Source organism: Dermacentor andersoni, chromosome 6 (assembly GCF_023375885.2).
Source record: "Dermacentor andersoni chromosome 6, qqDerAnde1_hic_scaffold, whole genome shotgun sequence".
In the NCBI taxonomy this organism is placed as follows: Eukaryota; Metazoa; Arthropoda; class Arachnida; order Ixodida; family Ixodidae; genus Dermacentor; species Dermacentor andersoni.
Window position 1 is genome coordinate 98,528,571 of NC_092819.1, and position 15,316 is coordinate 98,543,886.

At 44.9% G+C, this 15,316-nt stretch overlaps 1 protein-coding gene across 1 annotated transcript in view; it reads left to right on the top strand.

Annotated features, from left to right (window-relative positions):
* The first annotated feature begins 3,244 nt into the window (after positions 1-3,244).
* The window catches only part of LOC126522616 (beta-1,4-N-acetylgalactosaminyltransferase bre-4-like), a 169,777-nt gene continuing 157,705 nt past the window's right edge, over positions 3,245-15,316 (top strand). Inside the window, exon 1 of the mRNA XM_050171387.3 lies at positions 3,245-3,468. The gene's annotated coding sequence lies outside the window, so the exon portion shown is untranslated. The remainder of the gene's footprint in view (positions 3,469-15,316) is intronic.

The following is a 15,316-nucleotide window of genomic DNA, read 5'->3' on the forward strand; positions in this document are numbered from 1 at the left end:
TCGGAACACAAATTCCAATAATTAAAAAAAAACTAATTAACTTTTTAATGCATTTCCTTATGGCACACATTGCAACTTACAAATTGCAGATGGTGAGTTTGCAAGGCATATCCACTTGGAATGAATTTCCAGAATAACACCAGCTTGGAAATATGTGCCATCAAACTCGCTGTAAAAACTCGCTGTCCCACTTTTCTTACAAAATGCTATTTTATGCATTGAAGCACGAACTGGAAAGCCCACTTGTTTCGCCCCACACAAAGGGAAACAATATATACAAACTGGTGTCATCCTGGAAATTAATTTCAAGTGGATACGTCGTGCAAGCTCACCGGCTACAATTCGTAAATGGCAATATATATGCCGTAAATTAAATCATTAGGAAGATGATTAGTAACTTTTGTTAATTCGTAGAACATGTGTTTAAATTCCTCGTGCTAGTAATGTCCGCCTCTTCGAATAATTCACTTCAAAGAAAAGAATTTTGTCATCTGCCACAGGCGATCTTCGAGAAATGCAGGAACACATAAAAATTATCACCTCGTCTACTATACGAAAAAGGTGTATAATACGTCAATTTTGTCCACTTTAGAATTCTTAATAGGTGTAATTTACAGAATTATGATATCCCTAATTAATATTAAGTTACAGTGTTGACAACTTCGTAGGTGAGTTCTTTCTTTCGTTCTTTCAATTTTGCAATTTTCAACAGTTTCATTTGCAACAGTTCTTGGAAAAAAGCGGATGGCCTAAATAAAAATTTGCTTCCTACAGTCACTACGTTTTACTTTTTTTTCTTTTATATGCAGCAAATCTATTCAAAACGGTGCAGTGATGGCCTAGAAAAATGATTTCTCCCTTCCCCTGTATTCAGATAGGACCTCCGGAGCTAAAGCATCCGACTTATTTGCATATGCTAACAACTTTCTCAACACCAGTCCACCTTGCGAACACCGGCAAATAGCGCAAAAAACTTCTCTTTGAAAGCCACTCTTCCTGCTCTTCACGAATTCCAGCTAATACTTTTCACTTTGTTTCCTTATGCGCATGCATGTTTACCTTGAATTTGAGCTTGAAAAAATGCCGCCATGTGAAGTAAATTAGACACAAACACGCGTGGATTCTATTAAAATCTCTGACATTTGCATTATTCCAATGAGAATCGTGTGATAAGATTGCCCTCATAGAAGTGAGTAGTGTCCCTTTTACTATTTGTCACATATTTGACGCTGGACGAATCGATAACAAAGTTTATGTTATTAAGTTCGTTTTATTTTTTCAGACCACTCGTCCTATACAAGCGTCTCAGAATTGAAAAAGCGTGCTGAACTGGAAGACCTATCGTATCGCCTTAAACTTGCTCGTTCAACACTTTTCCTTAAGCTTTATCACCATCCATCTCTTCACGACGATTTTTTTCAGTCATGCCATGCCATCTTTCAACGACGTGATCATTCTTTCAAAGTTAAACGCGTAAGGGGCCATTCATCCTCTCACGCCAATTCATTCATTCCTCGCACTATCATTCAGTGGAACAACTTGCCATCGCACATCGCCACGAAAACTGACAAAAAAAATCCAAGATGTACTTCGATGTGATGGAAATGTGTAATAATATATTGTTCATTGTTATTTTGTTAATCCTTTCGTTTCGCATTGTGCTTTATGATTTCAATGATGTTTCTTTACTATTGCTCAATGTATTCTTGTTGACTTTACTAATATGTACAGCGTTATTAAAGATTGTATCGCACCTCCCCCCCCACATGTAATGATCTCCCCGGGAGGGCTTTTAGGGTAACATTGAATAAATAAAAAAAGTCTGTACTTATGTAACAGCCTTGCCCCCATAATTCGGGACTGAAAGTGTTAATAAGGTCACAAACCCGCACTGAGTGATTGGAAAAATTGTCTTCGCCAAGAATGCTTTGTCAAGGCAAGTATATTGCATTGACCTAGGGTGCTCCCGCCTTATTTGTCGAAAAATGAGGGACGACCGATTTTCAGTTATTGTCTGCCCCCGGAGGCTGTCAAGTAGGTATTTATAGGCTGTTTTTATTTTAGCAGCACCAAATGTTTGAAAATCGCCTCGGGCGGATTTCCAAACCTTAAAAAAAGTTACTCGTTCAGGCGGAAATTAATTCAATGATGAACCAAATGCGTAACTGACTTTTACTAATTAAGCTTCTCACAAATTAATCGACAGCACTTCTTACAATCTACGAATTGTAGGTAGTGAGTTTGTAAGGCAGGTTGACTTAATTGAACGAATTCTTAGGATGGCACCGGTTTTGATATATGCTCCGTCAAACTTTTGGTAACAATGCACTTTGTTACACTTTCTATTTATGAAAGCGCTGTTTATGCATGGAAACACAAATGCAACTGGAACGGCAATGTATTTCGTCGGACAATTGGAAAATTAATATTTCGAAACTGGTGCCACCCTATCAGTTCGTTTCAAGTAGCTTTGCTTTGTCAACTCACCGGCTGCAATAAGTAGATTGCAATGTTTGCTGTAACGTAACTAATTAAATAGGTAATCAGTGTAATTACGTTAATGATTGAACTAAGCATTCCGATTTCTCGCAGAAGTAATGTCCGCTTCACCGAGTAGTTCAGTTCACCGATTAGAGTTGTGCTACCTGCCACAGTATAGATGTAAATTTTGATGGGGCTAAATATTAAAAAAAACTATTTAGAACAGCAATCTCGGAATCCACGCGTATGAACGACTGTGCAGTCCATACATACATACATGTATATATATATATATATATATATATATATATATATATATACATATATATATATATATATATATATATATATATATATATATATATATATATATATATATATATATATATATATATATATACTGTACGAAACAGCTACGCCTGACGCATACACAGGAAGAGTACTACCAATGGCACACGCAAATTCTTTTTAGTGTTCTGCACGTGAGCTCAAACATTTTGCCACCACTTCAAGGCATCTCCCAGCATTTTTAGTCTGCCTGCACGCCGCCAAGCAGCGACCCTATCCCACGGAGAAAGAAGCCCTAGCCAAATCTCGAAGACCAAGAACGCATTGAAGCCTCTGAGATTTGCGCCGCCAGATCACCGAGGCAATGAGTGCCAAGGCTCAGCGGTTCCGCTAGTAGCTTTGCTATCTGCTAGATGGCGGCATCACGCTTAAGGTTCCGCGCGCTTCGCGTCAGGTGGCACCACCATGGTTTCCTCCGCCGTTCTCCGTCGGTGGATGCGCATGGTGACCGGAAAATCAGTGAAGTTTGCTGCGTTCGGGCCGCCTCGCCGCAGTTGGCTTGCAATTGTGTGTGCGGTCGTGCTGAACGTCGCGAGCGAGGGTCTGTGGAGTACACGCCGGGACGGCATGCAAACAGCGCTGACGTCCCAGTGAGGAACGGCCGACCAAGAAGAGGATTTTTTCACTGCCGTCTCTCAGGTGGGGCGCACTCGTGGTTCGTTGTTTTGACACATGATCGCGAGCTCCGCTCTCGCCGGCGCTGGGAAGAAAGCGGCTTGCAGGTGACCTCCATTTGTGAAACGCAACCGTACGCTTTCACCTGTGTGCACTGTCCGAGTCCGGCTGCAGTGCGGCACAGGGCGCAGAGTTGATACTCGTCGTTCGCTTTCTTAACGTCCACGGAGGATTCTCCTAAGCCTACACAGGCTCTTCCGTCTGAAACACCGCTGTGCTGTCGGCCAGCCAGCGCGCATCTTCGTTTTCCGCGTGCCCGGGTGTTAGCTTATCTTGCGCCTTCTCTTCTCCTGTTAAGTGATGTTTATAGCCGTATGTTTGCCCGTATTCTTGATGGTGGGCGTTGTTATTACTAAATTGTTGCTGCGCCGCGAGCTGGTGAAGTAAGCAAGCTTGCTTGACTAGTACCTAACTTTCGAATGAGATAACATTTGGCGATTTATTATCAAGCGTGTAGCGTTTTGTACGGTCCATCGTTGCTTTATACATGTAGATACGTGCCCGATTTCTTGGTGCCGGCACATAAGATGTGCGCCCTGAACTTTGTATCTCGCTTCTTCGTTATCGGGCAATACCTACACACTTATAATGCGCAGGTATCGACGTGAAAACCCGCTGCAGCACCGTCTATGCACGGCGAGCGCTTGTGTCGTTTGTCGTGACACTGCCATGTGATGGAACACGTGGTTTTGCGACGTCAAGGCCGTCTTACCGGAACGGTCGTGGTCAAGTTTTGTTTCAACGGCAACTTGATGCGAAACTGGTGACCCTTCGAAACTTCATGTGCCGGCCACGGACTGCAACCGAGTTTGGTGGTTAGTTTCGTGGCTACTGACGTTTCGCGTCGAAAAGCTACATGCACGCATATGCGCGCGGGGCGTTGCATTCCGAAAGAATTTTCAACAGGTCCTAAGGCTATAACGGCAACCGGAAAAGTGAATTGCAATGTGAAATTACGGAAACGTTATTGGCGTTACGCGTTGGGAACTTCGCTACTTTCGGTTGCTTCAATTCCTTTGCCAAATCATTTCTTCCAGTGCCGTATACACGCGCTTTTGCTTCTTTTATGTGTTTGGTTTGTCTGGGAACTGGTTCTTCTCCTTTCGAGCTTTTCTGTCTCCATTGATCGTGTTGGCCTAGAAAAGGGGCTGGTTCTGTGGCTTTTGCGGGACGGGGTAGCTCGTCCGCGTGGCGGCGGCAAGCTCATGTCGTGCCCGTGTGCCGCTTTTTGTGCGGGCGCAATGACTGTCTGCGCCGCAGCTTTGACTTTCACTTGCCCCCGTTTTGCGTGAATGCCGCGCAGCGATTACCACAGGCATCGCTGTTTCAACTTGCGAAAGGAGAAGGAAAATCGCAAGCTAAAGAAAAGGCTGTAACAGAGGGGAAAAAAGCGACAGTAATTGCCCGGTTTCGCTTCATTTAGTTAGGCACGCTTAAATGTTTTTTCGTGCGAATGTTTTGAGATTTGGCTTGTCGAATTGTGTTCCCGAGTGACGCGTATTATTTAGTCTATGGTGCCGATCGAAACTTCGAAATTTGATTTTATCGCAAACGAGAACGGGGATGTCTGTTGGCGACGCGACATCCCATGACTTTATGAATTTTGCCAGTGTTGAGCGCTAATTGCCTAAAAGTATACAAAGACCTGCGATGTGTCCGATATTAAAGCATCGCGCAACTTGTCAACTATTGTGGACTTTTCGTGCACTCACTAGGTCTTGTGAACTCTAAGATATCCATCCGTTATAATGACTTCGAGCAGTTACGTCCAAGACTTCTTTGTAATAACTGACACAGAAGAAAAGTACGATTTCGGCCTCGAGCCTTCTTTGGCTTTTATTAAATACCAAATGTGATCCTTAATGCTAGCCCACTTACAAGATTATTTTATTGCTTCACTTTACGTGCTCGAGGACATTCGATTTCATACCTACAAAATAAATTTGGAAAATTTCATTCTGAACTGGACCGGCAGCAGAATATTTCTTGCGCAGACATATTAATGTTCTTCGGCATATAATCACCCGCTCCCTTTTTTGGCGATAATGATTTACGAAGTAAAAGCGTAGAAGCCTAAGGAGATGAGTAACCGCAGCAGTATGGCTATGGCGCTGCTGAGCTCGAGGTCGTGGGTTCGCCCCCCCCCCCCCTCCCCCCTAATTTAAACATGAGGCCATGAATAAGGGGAGTCATAAGGCAGAATTGCCACCCGCGGCCCCGAAGTTGTAGGTGTAGAGCCTAAATGTTAGTGGCACATAGCCACTCTGGGTGATTGGGTCAGAAGGTAGTTCAATACAAGAATAAGAAAACCACTGTAAAAGAATGTAAACAAAACTTGTGAATAGGTAGTTCAGAATTTATATGCACATTGTAGCTAACGATTTTGTTCAAGTGAAGGAATAAATGAAAGCAAAGATATAGCTCATCAAAATGTATTTTTTCGATAAAGACCTTATGTTCTGATTTTATTATCGAAAGCTGTATGGCATCGCCAAGTTTCTTGTCGCTCTGTGATAGCCTTGGTTTGGCGCGAATTCGTCTAAGCTGTTCGCCTCACTTATATGTGCGCGATCAGACAAGCCCGCGCATATCTTGTTACGGAAGCTTTCTGTTTGTAGTACAGCTGCCTTGCTACCCTTAAAAATTTTCGTTCGTTCAACCGTTTGGGCGTTTGGTCTAGGAATTTATTCGGAGCGATTGCGATAACGAGTCAGGAGCATTAATAAAACGTACAGTATGCCTGATGTTCGTTTTTTTTTTTTTATGTTGACATATGCAGCACCAGCTGCCAATTAGTGGGCAGAGAACTCAGTTCGCTTCTAGCGTTGTCGCAAATCCAGCCAAAAATTCTGAATGCGATCAGCGTTAGGTTAATGCGTCGTCTAACTGTTGATGCATGTTTGACAACAAAAATATCTAAGGGAAAGAAAAAAAGGTCAGTTTCACCCGAAGGCGAAGCATTGAACTCGATGGTCAAGTTTTGGCGTTGTGCACGGGCTCCCTGCACGAGCTTGCCCCTAACGATACCCGGCGGCGACGTGACGCCACGATGCATGCGAGACAGCTACGTCTGCGGAGCAGGAACAGCGCCCTGGCTGTTCCAGGCGACTCGCAACGAGCTGCGACCTTGCGGAATCGTTTTGGGAAAGGTTCTACCGCGTACTACACAGACGCTAGCAGAGCCAGTAGAGAGACTCGCACGCTAGCAGTCACTCAGAAACAACGTGTCATAACGGCCACAGTCGTAACTCGGTCCACGTGTGCGGCCGAAGCGGCTGCAATAGCCGTGGCCATTGCAGACGCGGAACACAGAAACGAATCGGCAGTCATACTCTCCGACTCGCAGACCTGTTTCTCAAAGGGACGGTACCCAAAATGGTACGTAGAATCCTGGGACAAACCCTGACGGAACACCACGACATTATTTGGTGTCTGGCTCACGAGGGCTTGGAGAGCAACCTTGTGGCAGACCGTATAGCTCAGGGATTCAACAACCGAGCTGCGGCCGAGCCGAGCGCGGGACTCCTTCCAAGAACTCGTGACATTCTTCTACAACAGCGGGAGGAACGCAGAGAGTACGGTCATCCACACAAGGCCCTTAACAGACATCAGAGTAGGGACTGGTGACGCATTCAGACAAACAGCTTCCCCAACCTGCATCAACTCAGTAAAATAAACCCAACTAGATTTCTGGACATCTGTCCATGGTGTTCTAATAAACCCACACTACAACATATCACGTGGGAGTGCCTGGAAAGGCCTTCACATATTAATAGCCCATACATAACTGCACATCCACTTATGTTAAATGGGCAGTGGGAGGCATGGCTTGCGGACGAGCTTTTTGAAAAAAGAGCCAAGTGGCTCTCCTGGTCGAAGCCCAGCGAGCCGCTCGCGCCAGTGGAGCCCTGGACGAAGGGCCCAACCACGCTCGCCTACTTTTCGAAATAATGTTTCTTTCCTTCCTTCCTTCGCAACGCTTTATACCAGCGTCGCTGCCTCGATGGTGAACGCTGCGAGAGCGAAGAGAAATCGTCCGCTTTTGTCGATCGGCGCCCAATGAATGAAGACTTCGCAGATTTAGTTTGTCGTTTGCCCTTCGTTCCGCTCAGACCGTTTTCTGTGCTTCACGGTGTGGTGTGCACACGACCCGCTCCGCGGGCACGCTAAGCTGCGTGCGCACGAGGCCCATGCCAGCTGCGGGAGCAAGGGCGCTGCCCTGTTTAAGGCAGAGCCATCTGACGACATTGGGTCCACTTGGCTTCATCGCTTTTGCAGCCACACGCACTGCGTGTGTCTGAACGCCTTCGAACGGCGCATGCCGCGTGTGCGTCGTTGATACCAGGACAGCACGGCGGCGGTGGCGCCAGTGCGTCTCGATTGTCCGTGTAATTGCGGTGAAAACTTCAGATCAAAGTTACAATGTGTTTTCGAACATGTGCATCGCGGTCACACGGACCTGAGAAATCCTCTGCGGGAGGTTATGGGCGTGCAGGTCGTACACGGTATCATACGGCTGATCGACTGGCTGTACCGATATGTTGTTTATAGCTGCAGGGTCCGTTTGTCGCCTGAAGGTTACTGGGTCAGTAATAATAATAATGATAATAATAATAACATAGCTCCGACACAGTTGCACACTTCTGCACCATAGGGCTGGCAACCTCCTTATGTCGGCTTAATATCATATTGACCACAAATACAGACGGAGACGGCGGAACAGAACACAAAAATGACACTGGCGGTAACTTTCAACTGGTTTATTCACGGTAACCCGTGGGCATATATGGACAAATAGAACATGCGCAGAACGCAGCAAACTAGTAGTGCCCCTGTGCACTACTTTTTAAGGAGATAAAAAAAACATTGATTCTGGGGAGAAGCCAGGACCAGACTGCACGCGAACGGATGGAGGCATATCGCATAAAGAAGAAAGGCCAAGACTGTGTTAGTGACACTACCATTAGGTTGTTTCAATCGGAGGTATATTTTTTTTAATAATTGGTTGCCCCGCTAGGCTGATAAGTGCTCTTGTTTGCTGCGTTCTGCGCATGTTCTATTTGTCTATATATGCCGATGGGTTGCCGTGAATAAACCAGTTGAAAGTTACCGCCCGTGGGATTTTTGTGTTCACTTCCTCTATCCCCGTCTTTATTTGCGGTCAGTATGATATGCAGTGAACACCAACTAGGCCAAGCTGAAGTTATGTCGGCTTATGCGCAATGTTCTTCCATGTGAAATTCCGTAATTCGGTTTAATGCGCTGGTGCCTGCACGGAAAACGCTTGTATAAGGTCGAACAAGTGATATCTCTTAACGTAACTACAGTCGAGAGTGAAAACTGGGCGAGAGCCATGTACACTACGTAATAGTTTTGTTCTTGCCTCTGACGTGTCGGGGCACGCCTGTCAGCTAGAAATAGCGTTGAACGCACTAACCCCATTTGCGTGTCGGGGGGAAGCTGGGGGGGGGGGGGACGGGGGGAGGGTTCCTTGACAAGAACCTCGTATACAACAACTCTTGACGGGCGCCACCTGTTATCTGAGCCGCAGTTTTACTTCCTCGAATGCGTTTAACAGCCTCACGCGTTGCGCCCTTCGGTAGCATTCGAAACACTTGCGCCATCGCCCGTGACTAAGTAATTAAATTCTCGCGTTCGTATATCACCGACTCTGAAAAAGCCATGCATTCGCACATACGCCTCTAGGACTTCTGTTACCGCGTGAGTCGCGCAGGCCGTCGATAAACTTCGGTAATTGGGGAAGTCATCGCAGCACGACCAAGGCAGACACAATAAGATTGGAATGCGACAGCATTCAAAGATCCCTGACTGCTTCTCAGGCCTCCGGGCAAGTGAACCTTACGTAACCGTAAACATTACTGGCAAACGCTGGCCGCGAACGCTATGCACGAAGGCGAGCTTTCTGGTAGAAACGTGGCCTCTTGCGTCGGCCGCGGATGCGCGGAGGCGAGAGCGCCATCTGGATGGTGTTGCAAGAAACCGGGCACACCGCTCTATGATTGGTAGAAACGCTGTAAAAAGGGGGTTTGCGTTTCCGCGTAACAGAATTGTGTTTTCTCGTGTATTCAAATTACAATCCGACGCTATCATGTCTGTAGGTTTGACGTCGTACATTACGTTTTTTTCTGACGCCTTTTACTTTGAGAAATTTAATTAGCTCAGTAACGTCCTTGCGCTACACGGAGCGCCTGCGTGGTTGGGTATGCCTGGTTCGGAATGATTTATCGTTCGCTAGACGGTAGACGTGGAACGCCGACGCCGGACTTTCTGTGACACTGGGCCATTAACGCCATCGCGTTAATATAACGAAACACAAGCCAGCGCGGGCACTCCGCTCACAAGTGATTTATTAATCACTAAAAGACGGGGGCCTGTACTTACACCTAGAATTGTTCGTAAGAGCGTATCCAACCAATCGTGAGGACGAAGATATCGCTAGCGGGGATAGCCCGCCATTGTCAAAGTACTTAAGGAAAAAAAAGCTTTGTGTGCAGGCCCAGAAAAGATATGCAGTAAGCCCTCGTTAAATCAAAATCGCTTTATTCGAATTGTCGCCTTATTCGAAGTTTCAGGGGTCCTGGCCGCAGCGCACGCATTTTATATCATATTATTCGCAGTGTGGTACCACCGGATTCCTTTTAGTACAAAGTGCAAAACGGTAAATTCGCACGCCGTGGCATACTATATGGCACGGCGTGGAAAACTGCTTGTTTTCCTTCGTATTAACCTGGAGAGTCAAAAGAACGCTGTGAAGGTCACTCCGCCAGGATCTAGGCGGTAGCTCCTCGGGCCTGATCGTATCGCGTGATCGCAGCCGATAGACGGGTCAGCGGCTAAAAGGCATCGGGGAGAATTTCTCCGCTGTATAATGTCCCCACCGCGGAGCTCGGGATGTGTTTCATTGTATAAGTTTTACGAGCTACCGCGCTGTTAATGTTAACGTGCACATCCCGCCTCTATGATGTGACTTGCTTTAGAACTTCTACGCATTTAACCAAGTACACTTCCTGTCCTGATTATTTCAGTAGTGCGTGCTGACTGCACTCTGGCGTATCCAGAAGGAAAGGGGAGGGGGCTCCTCAGCCCTAATTAATACATTACACGTTCTCGCCCAACTTGTTCAACCCCTGTGATAAGCCGGCGCGTAAACGCTGACAGTATTGAGCGTGCAATAACGTCTCCCACCTCCATCACCTTGCAGAGGTTATTCGGATTCGCCCATGTCACGCTATGTGCAAAATAAAGCTAAAGCGTATAGAGTTTATCGGAGCAAAAGTATGAATGGAGCAATAACTGTACTATATAAATATATATAGTCATATCATGGAGCCAACAAACACTGACACCAAGGACAACATGGGGGAAATTACTTGTGCTTAATAAATGAAATAAGGAAACGATAAATTAATGGAAATTAAAGTGGATGAAAAAGCAACTTGCCGCAGGTGGGAACCGAACCCACAACCTTCGCATTTCGCGTGCGATGCTCTACCAATTGAGCTACCGCGGCGCTGTTTCCCCATCCACTTTCTTGGATATTTACGTTTCCTAGTAGAACCCTGGGAGTGTTGGCCAGCGCCACCACTCACAGACCTTGGCGGCGGACGTGGAACGTCCTTACTGCCGCAGGCGTCCCGAGAGCGTGATCTTTTCGGGTATATATATATATATATATATATATATATATATATATATATATATATATATATATATATATATATATATATATACTAAATTTTAAATAAGAATAGTAGATGTATCCGCGACTGCATTGACTGCCTCGTTTCATAAGAAAGGCCTGCAATAGCTCTCGAATACTCGCTCACTTGGGCCCCCGTACCATTTCTAGTTTTTTATGTACTGTACAGAATGTTCCGCCGTTTTCCCGGTGCTGATACTTTAGCGTCTCCGACTTGTCGTGTTCCCCTTCATGCGAAATCGCACCAGTGGGGGCGCTATGGAAAGCATATCTTGTGTGTATATCTTGTGTGTTCGAGCCTCGCTTTGAGCGCGATCAGATGTACCTGTGAAACTCGTGAGGAACGAACTCCGGGTTTTTTCTGGGCTTGCTCTGCACGGTATTTGCACCGCCGTGTGCGCGGTTTCCAGCAAATTGCGTAGCCGCCTGCCAGGTTTGCTCGCATGTTCGTGAACACCTTCCCTACCAAATTAACGTGTTCATGCACAACCGTACAACCGTCGGAACTATTTCGCGGTCACTTAAGGACCTCTCACCAAGCCACATAACAAATTTGGTTATACGCTGGAAGTTGTTACGGGCCCTCTAAGGAGTTTTCTCCCACAAGAATTTTTTTGAATAGTGCAATAATATCAGACATAAATATTTGATGTGCCGAGAACTCATAATTTCAGGAGGCGAGCGGCACCGCCGATACACACTTTTTTTCACTTTCCTGCGTCAAGGCTTTGCAAGCGAAATTCCCCCCCTGCGTTCTCCCATACCGGAGTCGAAGGATTTCGTGACGAATGCGTCACGCGCCCCACCTTTACGTTTTTTTAATGCGAAAGCATTATATGTCCCGTAAGGCGTGATCAGCCTGATCAAGTGATGGTACCAAAGATCATCATCATCAGTGATGTCATCAGCGTCTTGCATGACGTCAGTAACAATACAGGAAGTGGTAAATCGTATAAGTGCGTTAATTAGCAGTAATTGTCAGTAATTCATGTGAATCGGAGTGAAGTTAGAACTAGTTGAAGTAAGGCGACCTAATGTGGAGTAAAGTGAGTGAAGGTGAATTGAAGCTGATTAAGATGGATTAAAGTTTGTACAAATTAGAGCAAGGTGATTTAAGGTAGAGTTGCGAAGGACACGTGATAATGTATGACGTCACGTATCATGGACGTAACCAAATAAGCAGAGAAGTCATAATGCCATCGCATTCAAATCACGTAAGGATTTGTCAGGATTGTCAATTTCTCCCTCTCTCTCTCTCGTTTTTGCTGAGTGGCGCACTTCCGGTGACGGTCTCGTACGCGAGCTGTTGCATTGGTCTCTTTTCGTACAGCGGACGATTTCGTGCGCTCTGCACGTGAACACCTGATAAGCAGTACAAGTCAGTGCCACAGTCACGAGCACCGACACAAACGCGAGAGGATGAGAGCATAATCGCAGCGCTCGAAGACGGTAGAAAATGGCAGTTTAGTTATCTGCGCGCAAGCGTGGGAACAAGCAGACGGAACGAGCAGGCGCAAAGGAAGTACATTTCTCTGGCTACGGTACGAAGGAGAACAAAAACACGCAGACATTCGAATTGTATGTTTCATTGTTTCTCTAAACTTGGTCTGTTCAAGCAACAGATTAAACAAGTAACTGGGGTTGCCTTGAATAGTTCTCGGAAGTCAATGTCAGTGTGAGTGACGTCACCGCGATGTCATATACGTAGGCGCGCGGCGCCCGCGATAAGAGCAAACAGTGTTTGTTTTGAAATTTAAGCTTTTTCAGCGGCGTGTAGGGATGTAACACTTAGCAGACACGATAGTTAGCGCACATTCTATGCACTGCGCCTGTCATCTCAATATAGCCAGACTGGGTGAGGGGGCCCTTTAAATTTGGCAACATCGTCATGACGTCACAGAGGTGCGTCAACTATGAAGTTGCTTCTCGCGTTCAATTTTCGCATTTAGAGAGACCTGATCAACTTGCAGTAGACTTGAGAGTTAACAAGCGATAAGCAGTAAAGGAGAATCATAATTCTCCCGTTAAGAACATCCAGTATCGTAATAAATGAAAACCCAACGAGATCTGGCCTATGCAGCAGTTGACGTAAGACTAGAGACAACGCCTAGTCGATTCCCTGCAGTAAAAGAACTGCTGCATCACTACAACAAATACAAAAGCCGTATATTAGAGTCATTACAAAGGAAAAGTAAAAACGCAGGAAGCAGGTATAGTCGTCCAGGTATAGTCCTCCTGTAAATAGAAAATTTGTATGCTGCAGTAAATGCCAAGCTTGTATACCTAGGTCAATATAAAGGGCAAGTAAAAACAAATAAATGCAGCTTAGTTTCATTACTCAATAGAGGGCACATGAACGCAAAGTAAACGCAGGAAACATAAATAAAATTAAAAAGAATACATTTACATTCTGGTAGCGTTCTCTCTCTTCAAATGTGATTCACTGGCGAAACTGAGAACTTGATTGGTTCCGGTGTGCGCAGCTGCAGCGCGACGAAATTGCGTGCATCGTGATCATCTGGAATGTCTCTGCTTTTTCTATGTTATTGTGTTGTTTTTAAACTAGTCTTGGCCGTTTGTACGGTTAGGATTAAAAGAACCGCTTGGTGAAATGTTAATTTCAGTAATTTTTTTTTCAGGGCACGTTCATTGATTGATTTCACGTTGCAGTAAATTTGCATGAAGAAAATCAACAAGGCAACTCTGAATGTAAAACTTTCGGGGAGACCTCCTGTAGGACTAGCATTCAAGATACGTAACCAAAAATACAGAGTACTCGGCAGTTAAATAATAAGTCCAATAACGGCCGCAGACTTCCGTACGTCACTAAGATTACAAAGCAAAGAAAGCGTGCAAGATAATAGTAAAAAATAGAGCACTGTGCAAAGTAAGACCAAATGTGTATTTAAACGCAGGTAAGGAGATATGACCTCAGGGAATTAGGAAGTAAACTTAGAGGATGACATGACATGACCTTTTGTTTCACGATTAACCTTTAGCTCGATCTACGGAGGAGGTATTCTTGTTAGTCTTGTTCTCGATAGTTTATCGAAATTTAGAATTCATCATATTACAGCTTCTCGGTTCAGATTGAAAGAAAAAGACATCAGGGAGCGCTTTACGGGGCTGAAAACTTTATAACAAACGACATTTGGGGCTCCAGAAGACCATGTTTTACCGGAACAAGATAAGCATCTGCTGCTTCCGCTTCCGATGGTTCCTGCGTTTAAACTATGGATCACGTTTCGTTATGGGAACTAACTTGAGCTCAACCTAGCAAGCTGTACGTGTAGACTCACGTTGCACATAAAGAGGTCAGCTATGTATGCGAAAGTGCCTTGGAATCATGTTCTGCCACAGCGTCATCATAGGCGCCATAGGTGGTTAACTACAGGGATTTTGTTTTTAATTCTTGGGATGAATATGCAATTTCTCTCCCTCTCTCTCTCTCTCTCTCTCTCTCTCTCTCTCTCTATATATATATATATATATATATATATATATATATATATATATATATATATATATATATATATATATATATATATATATATAATATTATGGACTGAACTTTGAACTGTTATGAGAAGAAAAGGCTGTACGCATGACAACAGGAACAAACGATCGAAGCTAAAGAAACGCGTCTCCAAAAAAGATTGTCGGAGTGTTCAAAGCCTTGGGATGTTATCCGTTGTACTTAATAGCGGTGTGTGTGTGTGTGTGTGTGTGTGTGTGTGTGTGTGTGTGTGTGTGTGTGTGTGCGCAAACAAACGAACATGAAATTTCCTTCATCATAAGGTGGTGTTTCCCGTAGTCTAAATCGCGCATATTTTGTGGCATTCAGGCCTCGTGATGCGGCTTGATGCGTAAATGGTGTTCCTAATGGAAAATCTACTGATAAGTTTTGTGCCGGATAAATGCCTTGACATATACTACGCACACGCACACACGCACACACGCACGCACACGCACGCACACGCACGCACGCACACACGCACACACGCACACACACACACACACACATATATATATATATATATATATATATATATATATATATATATATATATATATATATATACAAAGCGTAAA